Raw genomic sequence first — 12,279 nt, 5'->3', positions numbered from 1 at the left:
CTACTATTCTCACATTTCACATTCTTAAAATAAAGTGGTTATCCTAACTGACCTAAGACAGGGAATTTTTACTAGGATTCAATGTCAGGAATCGTGAAAAACTGAGTTTAAATGTGTTTGGCTAAGGTGTATGTAAACTTCCGACTTCAACTGTAGCTTGGCTATTAGACAATTCTTTAGTAAAGGTTGAATAGTCTATTGTTCAGCTAATAGCCCATCCTCATCAACCATTGTTTGCAGAATTCACATCCTGCTACGCTTGTGAAAAACTAATAATAATACGTTTTTTCCCTTTTCACGTTAAAGATTCCAATTGATAAAGTTTTATTAGCCACAATCGGCCCCAATCCCAATTAATACATTTGGGCACAGTCGATAGCATGCTGGACTTTGGGCTAGAATGTTGAGGGTTCGAAACCTGAGTTTATAATGAATGAGTTTGATACACCTGGTTTTGGATATGGCTGAAAAAAAACTTGCTAAATAGCGAATTTTTGTAAATTAACTTTATGACAAAAAAATATGCTCAAAAATCGTTTGTCTCTAAATTAACTAACATATTCCTCTCAATTGTACATTTTTCACCTGGTTATTTCTGGCTGGTGTACTGTGTCCAGCGGCGGCTGGGAAGTGCTCAACTGCCTTCTCCTTCTGCTGCTTGGGCTCAGAATCCGCTCCTGATTCAGTCATCATGGCCAATCACACTGGAAAAGAGAGAGAGCTGGAGAGAGAGATAGAGAGATAGAGAGAGAGAGAGAGAGAGAGAGAGAGAGAGAGAGAGAGAGAGAGAGAGAGAGAGAGAGAGAGAGAGAGAGAGAGAGAGAGAGAGAGAGAGAGAGAGAGAGAGAGAGAGAGAGAGAGAGAGAGAGAGTTTGTGTGTTAGGAGAGGATTTACACCCACCATTCCTAAACCAGAGGGAGCTCAGAGCCACTATCACGTACTACTAAATCAAACCAAATGTTATTTTTCACATGCGCCTAATACAACAAGTATAGACTTTACCGTGAAATGCCGAATACAACAAGTATAGACTTTACCGTGAAATGCTGAATACAACAAGTATAGACTTTACCGTGAAATGCTGAATACAACAAGTATAGACTTTACCGTGAAATGCTTAGTTACGAACCCTGTCACAACAATGCAGTTATAAAGTAACAAAGCTGACAAATAGATAATAAGATAGTAATACTATAAAATAAAAATAACGTTTCCATTGATCATCCTTGACGTTTCTACAACTTGATTGGAGTCCACCTGTGGTAAATTCAATTGACTGGACCTGATTTGCAAAGGCACACACCTGTCTATATAAGGTTCCACAGTTGACAGTGCATGTCAGAGCAAAAACCAAGCCATGATGTCGAAGGAATTGTCCATAGAGCTTAGAGACAGGATTGTGTCGAAGCACAGATCTGGGGAAGGGTATCAAAACATTTCTGTAGCATTGAAGGTCCCCAATAACCGAGTGGCCTCCATCATTCTTAAATGGAAGAAGTTTGGAACCACCAAGACTCTTCCTAGAGCTGGCCGCCCGGACAAACTGAGAAATCGGGGGAGAAGGGCCTTGGTCAGGGAGGAAGAACCCGATGGTCACTCTGACAGAGCTCAAGAGTGCCTCTGTTGAGATGGGAGAACCTTCCAGAAGGACAACCATCTCTGTAGCACTCTACCAATCAGGCCTTTATAGTAGAGTGGCCAGAGGGAAGCCCCTGCACAGTAAAAGGCACATGACAACCCCTTGGAGTTTGCCAAAAGGCACTTAAAGGACTCAGACCATGAGAAAAAAGATTCTCTGGTCTGATGAAACCAAAATTGAACACTTTGGCCTGAATGCCAAGCGTCACATCTGGAGGAAACCTGGCACCATCTCTACAGTGAAGCATGGTGGTGGCAGCATCATGCTGTGGGGATGTTTTTCAGTGGCAGGGACTGGGAGACTAGTCAGGATTGAGGGAAAGATGAACGGAGCAAAATACAGAGAGATCCTAAATGAAAACCTGCTCCAGAGTGCTCAGGACCTGGGGACTGGGGAGAAGGTTCACCTTCCAACCGGACAACGACCCTAAGCACACAGCCAAGACAACGCAGGAGTCTTGGCTAATATGTAAACATTTCTAAAAACCAGTTTTTGCTTTGTCATTTTGGGGTATTGTTTGTATATAGATGAGAAGAAAAAAACGAACATTTTAATCAATTTTAGAAAAAAGCCGTAACGTAACAAGGTTGGGAAAAAGTCAAGGGGTCTAAATACATTCCAAATGCACTGTAGTTATAAATCATTTGTACACTGCAACTTGACCTCAGGAACCCCAATTTTGACATTTAATAGAGTACAGATGGATTACTAGATTGAATAGAGTACAGATGGATTACTAGATTGAATAGAGTACAGGTGGATTACTAGATTGAATATACAGATGGATTACTAGATTGAATATACAGATGGATTACTAGATTGAATAGAGTACAGATGGATTCCTATATTGAATAGAGTACAGATGGATTACTAGATTGAATAGAGTACAGGTGGATTACTAGATTGAATATACAGATGGATTACTAGATTGAAGAGTACAGATGGATTACTAGATTGAATAGAATACAGATGGATTACTAGATTGAAGAGTACAGGTGGATTACTAGATTGAATAGAGTACAGATGGATTACTAGATTGAAGAGTACAGGTGGATTACTAGATTGAATAGAGTACAGATGGATTACTAGATTGAAGAGTACAGATGGATTACTAGATTGAATAGAGTACAGGTGGATTAATAGATTGAATAGAGTACAGATGGATTACTAGATTGAATAGAGTACAGATGGATTACTAGATTGAAGAGTACAGATGGATTACTAGATTGAATAGAATACAGATGGATTACTAGATTGAAGAGTACAGGTGGATTACTAGATTGAATAGAGTACAGATGGATTACTAGATTGAAGAGTACAGGTGGATTACTAGATTGAATAGAGTACAGATGGATTACTAGATTGAAGAGTACAGATGGATTACTAGATTGAATAGAGTACAGGTGGATTACTAGATTGAATAGAGTACAGATGGATTCCTAGATTGAACAGAGTATAGATGGATTACTAGATTGAATAGAGTACAGATGGATTCCTAGATTGAACAGAGTACAGGTGGATTACTAGATTGAATAGAGTACAGATGGTACAATTGTAAAGGATGAATTGCATAAATAAATAGCATATTTAAGTTTTAAGTAAAATGGTTTAAACCAAATAATGGCGCCGGAGGGGATGGCTGCCGTTTTACGGGCTCCTAAACAACTGTGCTATTTTGTTAGTTTTACGGTCGGCGTAGTGAGGAGACCAAAGCGCAGCGTGATGTAAATACATATTTTTAATATAAGACGACTGAACACGAAGAACACTAACAAACTATACAAAATAACAAACGAACGTGAAACGCTATAAACACGGAGTGCAGACATTGAACATCAACATAGACAATAACCCACAAACCAAACTGGAAAATGGCAACCTAAATATGGTCCCCAATCAGAGACAATCAGAAACAGCTGCCTCTGATTGGGAACCAATCTAGGCCACCATAGACCTACGTATTCCTAGACTAAAACACACAACCTAGACATACAAAAACCCTAGACCAGACAAAAACACAACATACCACCCTCGTCACACCCTGACCTGACCAAAATAATAAAGAAAACAAAGATAACTAAGGTCAGGGCGTGACAGTTCGTTTTTTTCACATTGTTTGTAACTTATGTTGTACATAATGTTGCTGCTACCGTCTCTTATGACTGAAAAGAGCTTCTGGACATCAGAACTGCGATTACTCACCTCGAACTGGACAAAGATATTTTCCTTAATGAGTCCGAAGCAAAGGATATACTGCTTTGTCAAGACAAGGCCCAAATCCCTGTCATCAGCGTGAAGAAAATACGAAATTACAAGGGTGGGGAGGTCTGGGTGCTTTGTGAGAATTTTGTCGGTGAGTGAGTAAACCGCCTTTACCATCCGTTCAATTGGCCAACGTGAAATCGCTGGGGGGAAGAATTGACATTCCTACCAACGGGACATTAAAAACTGTAATATCTTATGTTTCACTGAGACGTGGCTGAACGACGACACGTATACTATAGAGCTGGAGGGATTTCAGTGCATCGGCAGGACAGAGACGCTACGTCTGGTAAGGCGAAGGGGAGGGGGTGTCAATAACAGCTGGTGCGCAATGTCTACAATTAAAGAAGTCTCGAGGTATTGCTCGCCTGAGGTAGAGTACCTCATGATAAGCTGTAGACCACACTATCTACCAAGAGAGTTTTTATCTATATTATTCGTAGCTGTCTATTTACCACCACAGACCGATGCTGGCACTAAGACCGCACTCAACGAGCTGTATAAGGCCATAAGCAAACAAGAAAATGCTCATCCAGAAGCAGCGCTCCACCAGTCTCAACGTCAACAGCGAAGAGGCGACTCCGGGATGCTGGCCTTCTACGCAGAGTTCCTTTGTCCAGTGTCTGTGTTCTTTTGCCCGTCTTAATCTTTTATTTTTATGGGCCAGTCTGAGAAATGGCTTTTTCTTTGCAACTCTGCCTAGAAAGTCGAATGGAATAGCCTTCATTTCTCAGAACAAGAATAGACACGAGTTTCAGAAGAAAGGTCTTTGTTTCTGGCCATTTTGAGCCTGTAATCGAACACACAAATGCTGATGCTCCAGATACTCAACTAGTCTAAAGAAGACCAGTTTTATTGCTTCTTTAATCAGGACAACAGTTTTCAGCTGTGCTAACATAATTGCAAAATGATTTTCTAATGATCAATTAGCCTTTTAAAATGATAAACTTGGATTAGCTAACACAACGTGGCATTAGAACACAGGAGTGATGGTTGCTGATAATGGGCCTCTGTACGCCTATGTAGATATTCCATTAAAAAAACAGCTGTTTCCAGCTACAATAGTCATTTACAACATTAATAATGTCTACACTGTATTTCTGATCAATTTCATGTTATTTTAAATGGACAAAAAAAATTGCTTTTCTTTCGAAAACAAGGACCCCAAACTAAGTGACCCCAAACATTTGAACGGTAGTGTATATGTAATGTCTGACTACCTTGCTGTAACAGAGAGATAATAATGTTATCCTTGGGGTCTTCTTCACTTCAGTGTAATATAGGATGAGTATATATATATATATTACTGTGTTATACCTAGGTTCTCCAACTCCAGTCACAGTAATGTCTGACTACCTTGCTGTACCAGAGAGATAGTACTGTGTACATGTTACATCAGAGTAGAGTTTGTCGTTCACTTCAGTGTAATATAGGATGAGTATATATATATATATATATATATATATATATATATATATATATATATATATATATATATATATATATATATATATATTACTGTGTTATACCTAGGTTCTCCAACTCCAGTCACAGTAATGTCTGACTACCTTGCTGTACCAGAGAGATAGTACTGTGTACATGTTACATCAGAGTAGAGTTTGTCGTTCACTTCAGTGTAATATAGGATGAGTATAACGGTAATGTCTGACTACCTTGCTGTACCAGAGAGATAGTACTGTGTAGATGTTAGGGTTTGTCGTTCACTTCAGTCATCTGATACATATGTATCTGTTGTCTTTCCAACCATATGGTATACTTAAGCAATAAGGTCCGGGGGGGGGGGGGGGGGGGGGGGGGGTGGTATATGGCCAATATAGCACAGCTAAGGGCTGTTCTTACGCACGACGCAATGCGGAGTGCCTGGATACAGCACTTAGGCGTGATATATTGGCCATATACCCCTGAGGTGCCTTATTGCTATTATAAACTGGTTACCGACATAACCGCTCTAGTAATTTAATAGGATCTCTATGGCAGTAGTTTATTCGACATAATAGGTAGTTGACATCCATGACGAATAACCTTGCCCCAAAACAATATGCTACCCTCTCCTACCTAAACATGTTTTTTTGCCGGGAAGATGATTTGATGAAATATCAGGCTTCACGGTTTGACAAATGCTTTCCGTAAAGTAAACATACGCCGAAGAAGCATAGCAATGTCGTAAATGAAATTCTACAGACTGCAAGATCAATTAGCGAAGCAACCCTAACAATGTTGCGCACACTGCTAAGTTGCAATTTTTACAATATAGCGCGCCAGAAAGGTTAAACCAAACACGTAATAAACATATACCATTTCGTTTTGGCTATGCCGCATGACTGGCTTTACAAAACAGAAAACAATTTTTATGCCAGTTTGCTGTCATTCTGACTTCGGGTGATGTGGTCAATGAGAATTCAGGAAACACTCGTCTTCTTGACACGCAAAAAAAAAAAGACCCACCACAAATATTCACAAAATAACAGACAATATTCCTTCCAATCGGTTTGACATCAACAGAGTAGAAAAAGTATCCGGTAAAATGTTTATAGTAATGTCATTACCGGTGTAGTGCCGTCTCTGTCCGTCCGGTACTGCGTGAGCAAAATATCCGTGGTGTAGTTAAGTTGCGGTAGTTTCTTCTTGATTGTGATCCTGCTACAGCATCAGAGTCTCTCTTCACCGGCAGACTAGACTGTCAGAGACGCAGCTCAGCTAGGGATTCTGGGATAGATGGGACAGCCAGGGTTATATTTTGGGAGTAGTGGTCACTGTAACTGATCTAAGATCAGTTTGCATTTCTCTATGGTAGATTGGGGGGGGGGGGGGGGGGGGGGATAAGAGTGATCCTAGAGCTGTAACTATATATAAAGGCAGTGGTAGTTCATTAATGACTGATGTGATGTATATATATTGTGTTATGACACAGCGATAACACGTGAATGGTCACTGTATATTGTATAGGTACACACTGAACTACAGAAACGTGAGTGTGAGGTAGAGCACACACACACACACACACACATACACACACACACACACACACACACACACACACACACACACACACACACACACACACACACACACACACACACACACACACACACACACACACACACACACACACACACACACACACACACACACATTTCCCATTAAGGCTGCACGTAAACCTGCCTAAACAAACACTGGCAAACTGATTTGATCAATGTCATGTCTATAAATTCTACAAATACGTTTTGAGCTATTTAAATACAAAAACTGATAATGGCTTTATCTCTATGAATCATCACCGTATCTGCGTGATAGTTTCAGACTCTTGAATACAGAGCTGTTTTGAGGCTTAATTGAGAACAGTTAAGAGAGTTAAGAGTCTTGAGCCAGTCAAGAGTAGACTGAGTGGATATTCCAAGAATAACTGAGAGAATAGAGTAGAATAGAGTAGAATAGAGTGTAATAGAGTAGAATAGAGTAGAGTAGAATAGAGTAGAACAGAATAGAGCAGAATATAGTAGAATAGAGTAGAATAGAGTAGAACAGAATAGAGCAGAATATATTAGAATAGAGTAGAATAGAGTAGAACAGAATAGAGCAGAATATAGTAGAATAGAGTAGAATAGAGTAGAACAGAATAGAGCAGAATATATTAGAATAGAGTAGAATAGAGTAGAATAGAGTGTAATAGAGTAGAATAGAGTAGAATAGAGTAGAGCAGAGTAGAATAGAATAGAGTAGAACAGGATAGAGTAGAATAGAGTATAACAGAATAGAGCAGAATATAGTAGAATAGAGCAGAATAGAATAGAATAGAGTAGAATAGAATAGAGTAAAATAGATTAGAGCAGAGTAGAGTAGAATAGAGTATAACAGAATAGAGCAGAATATAGTAGAATAGAGCAGAATAGAAAAGAATAGAGTAGAATAGAATAGAGTAAAATAGATTAGAGCAGAGTAGAGTAGAATAGAGTAGAACAGGATAGAGTAGAACAGAGTAGAATAGAGTAGAGTAGAATAGAGTAGAACCGAATAGAGCAGAATAGAGTAGAATAGAGTAGAATATAGTAGAATAGAGTAGAATAGAATAGAGTAGAATATAGTAGAATATAGCAGAATAGAATAGAAAATAATAGAGTGTAATAGAATAGAGTAGAACAGAGTAGTGCAGAGTAGAGTAGAATAGAGTAGAACAGGATAGAGTAGAATAGAGTAGAATAGAGTAGAGTAGAATAGAGTAGAATAGAGTAGAGTAGAGTAGAATAGAGGCGAGTAGAGCAGAATAGAGTAGAAAAGAATAGAGTAGAAAATAATAGAGTAGAATAGAGGAGAGCAGAGTAGAGCAGAATAGAGTAGAACAGAACCGAGTAGGGCCAGTCAAGAGACTGAGTGGATATTCCAAGAATAACTGAATGAATAGAGTAGAATAGAGTAGAATAGAGTAGACTAGAGTAGAATAGAGTGGAATAGAATAGAGTAGAGAAGAATAGAGTAAAATATAGTAGAGTCATGTGTGGAGCGTCCAGGCCCATCCTGTCATGTGTGGAGCGTCCAGGCCCAACCTGTCATGTGTGGAGTGTCCAGGCCCAACCTGTCATGTGTGGAGCGTCCAGGCCCAACCTGTCATGTGTGGAGCGTCCAGGCCCAACCTGTCATGTGTGGAGTGTCCAGGCCCAACCTGTCATGTGTGGAGTGTCCAGGCCCAACCTGTCATGTGTGGAGCGTCCAGGCCCAACCTGTCATGTGATGCATGTGTGGAGTGTCCAGGCCCAACCTGTTATGTGTGGATGTTTAGGCCCAACCTGTCATGTGTGGAGTGTCCAGGCCCAACCTGTCATGTGTGGAGTGTCCAGGCCCAACCTGTCATGTGTGGAGTGTCCAGGCCCAACCTGTCATGTGTGGAGTGTCCAGGCCCAACCTGTCATGTGTGGAGTGTCCAGGCCCAACCTGTCATGTGTGGAGTGTCCAGGCCCAACCTGTCATGTGATGCATGTGTGGAGTGTCCAGGCCCAACCTGTCATGTGATGCATGTGTGGAGTGTCTAGGCCCAACCTGTCATGTGATGCATGTGTGGAGTGTCCAGGCCCAACCTGTCATGTGTGGAGTGTCCAGGCCCAACCTGTCATGTGTGGAGCGTCCAGGCCCAACCTGTCATGTGTGGAGTGTCCAGGCCCAACCTGTCATGTGATACATGTGTGTTTTCAACGACAGTAGGTGGCTTGTCCATCACACTCCTGAAGACAACACAAGCCTGACTGATATAACCCTTTAGATTTTAGCTTGACCTTTTAACCCTTTAGATTTTAGCTTGACCTTTTAACCCTTTAGATTTTAGCTTGACCTTTTAACCCTTTAGATTTTAGCCTGACCTTTAACCCTTTAGATTTTAGCTTGACCTTTTAACCCTTTAGATTTTAGCTTGACCTTTAACCCTTTAGATTTTAGCTTGACCTTTAACCCTTTAGATTTTAGCTTGACCTTTAACCCTTTAGATTTTAGCTTGACCTTTTAACCCTTTAGATTTCAGCTTGACCTTTTAACCCTTTAGATTTTAGCTTGACCTTTTAACCCTTTAGATTTTAGCTTGACCTTTTAACCCTTTAGATTTTAGCTTGACCTTTAACCCTTTAGATTTTAGCTTGACCTTTAACCCTTTAGATGGTTTCTACTTCAACCTTTCAGTCACATGTCAAGTTGATGTGGGCTATTTACTTATTTTCCAGTTTTAATCAAATACATAATTTGAAAAACAAACATCATTGTGACAATTCATATCTTGCAGTCAAACTGTAAATAAGAGTGTAATTTCAAGACCTGGTTAATAAAAGTTAAAAAAGGTTTAATGTTCTCTTACACTACATGACCAAAAGTATGTGGACACCTGCTCGTCGAACATCTCATTACAAAATTCATGGGCATTAATATGGAGTTGGTCCCCGCTTTGCTGCTATAACAGCCTCCACTCTTCTGGGAAGGCTTTCCACTAGATGTTGGAACATTGCTGCTGTAACAGCCTCCACTCTTCTGGGAAGGCTTTCCACTAGATGTTGGAACATTGCTGCTATAACAGCCTCCACTCTTCTGGGAAGGCTTTCCACTAGATGTTGGAACATTGCTGCTATAACAGCCTCCACTCTTCTGGGAAGGCTTTCCACTAGATGTTGGAACATTGCTGCTATAACAGCCTCCACTCTTCTGGGAAGGCTTTCCACTAGATGTTGGAACATTGCTGTTATAACTTGCTTCCATTCAGCCACAAGAGCATTAGTGAGGTCGGGCACTGATGTTGGGCGATTTAGGTCTGGCTCGCAGTCGGCGTTCCAATTCATCCCAAAGGTGTTCGATGGGGTTGAGGTCAGGGCTCTGTGCAGGCCAGTCATGTTCTTCAACATTGATCTCGACAAACTATTTCTGTATGGACCTCACTTTGTGCACTGGGGCATTGTCATGCTGAAACAGGAAAGGACCACTGGGGCGTTAAGATTTCCCTTCACTGGAACTAAGGGGCCTGAACCATGAAAAACAGGGCCAGACCATTATTCCTCCTCCACCAAACTTTACAGTTGGCACTATGCATTGGGGCAGGTAGCGTTCTCCTGGCATCCGCAAAACCCAGATTCGTCCGTCGGACTGCCAGATGGTGAAAAGTGATTCATCACTCCAGAGTACGCGTTTCCACTGCTCCAGAGTCCAATGGCAGCGAGCGTTACATCGCTTGACATTACACATGGTGATCTTAGGCTTGTGTGCGGCTGCTCGGCCATGGAAAGCCATTTTATGACGAACAGTTCTTGAGCTGACGTTTTTTCGAGAGGCAGTTTGGAACTCGGTAGTGAGTGTTGCGACCGAGGATGCCGCTACACACGCTTCAGCAATCGGCGATCCTGTTCTGTGAGCTCGAGTGGCATACCGCTTCGCGGCTGAGCTATTGTTGCTACTCGACATTTCCACTTCACAATAAAAGCACAGTAGACCGGGACTGGCTCATGCAGGACAGAAATTTGACGAACTGACTGACTTGTTGAAAAGGTGGCATCCTAAGACGGTGCCAGGTTGAAATTCACTGAGCTCTTCAGTAAGGCCATTTTACTACCAATGTAGAAAATAATCCTGATCACGTAGGTCTAGACCTAGACAATAACCAAAACAACTAACAATACACTGAATTCATACATTTATTTAAATTGTAAAGTCATATATTTCTAGACTATATAACAACAAATGTTTCTAATCTGGGAGGTAAACTTGATAAAGTATTCAATAATTTCTCTGAGTATTTCATTCTAAATTCTAAATTACCGCCCATTTGGAAAAAGAAAATGCAATAAATATTTACTCTGAGCTGCGCTTCAATAGGTTGGTGGTAGATGGAAGGCCGTGTTGCCCAACAGAGTCCTTTGTCCTTTGAAGAGTGTCTCTGGTGGTAAATTGGATACGCTGTAGTAACGTCGTTGTGTGGTAGACGGGATACTCTGTCTGTCCTCTCCTAGCCCACGTTTACAGCGGCCACTGCTTGGAGGTATCACTTCTGTAGCGAATAAGAGTTCAAAGTTCATACCACTCGCAACCAAAGCTCACGCTGAGGTTGGCTTAGTTCTGCAGTTGACATGTTAGTCCTTTTGAACGTATGGACCGTCGTCCTATCGTCCTCGGAACAGGAAGTTATATTGTCGTTAAGGTTTATATAGGAAGGGAGAGGAGGGCGTGTTTCATAGTTTATAACCAATGTCTCTTCACGTGGGCGGGCCACTGAGTCGGGCCTAATTCACTCATGAAAACCCAATTCTCACATTTTAGAAGCTAAAATCACATTTCATCCCCTCACAAATAATTTAATATTCAAACATTTAAATTGCACAACAATTCCATGTGAATATGATAACTATAATGTGTAGACTTTCCACTGTAGAATTTATGTCATCCTATCATTGATGAGAATGTCTCAGATGACAACCGAACTGACATCATATTCATTAAGTACCAACGCATATGTTCAACTGGTTGGATTCCCAAAATATGGTTCATTTCCCCCCACCTTCTGATGTTCCCAGAATCTCTATGTTACCAAGGGATTTTCAATAGTCACATCAGTAGGGTAGAGAGAGGAAAAAAGGGGGGAGAGGTATTTATGACTGTCATAAACCTACCCCCAGGCCAGCGTCATGACACCATGTTATCGCATCGAGAGAAGTAAACCAAAGGCTTGCTAGACAGTGAATCTAAAGTGAGTGACTCGTAAATCAGTGTAGCCAAACCGAATTGCATCTGTGAGAGAGCCGTTCATTTGGCTCCCTAATTTGCACATGTCACTGTTAGGTCTTAGGCTTTTTGGCGATTATCTGCAGATAAATTATGGAAACATTCAATGAAGATGGTG

Source organism: Salvelinus namaycush, unplaced genomic scaffold (assembly GCF_016432855.1).
Source record: "Salvelinus namaycush isolate Seneca unplaced genomic scaffold, SaNama_1.0 Scaffold1456, whole genome shotgun sequence".
Lineage (NCBI taxonomy): Eukaryota > Metazoa > Chordata > Actinopteri > Salmoniformes > Salmonidae > Salvelinus > Salvelinus namaycush.
This window is presented reverse-complemented; position numbering follows the sequence as displayed.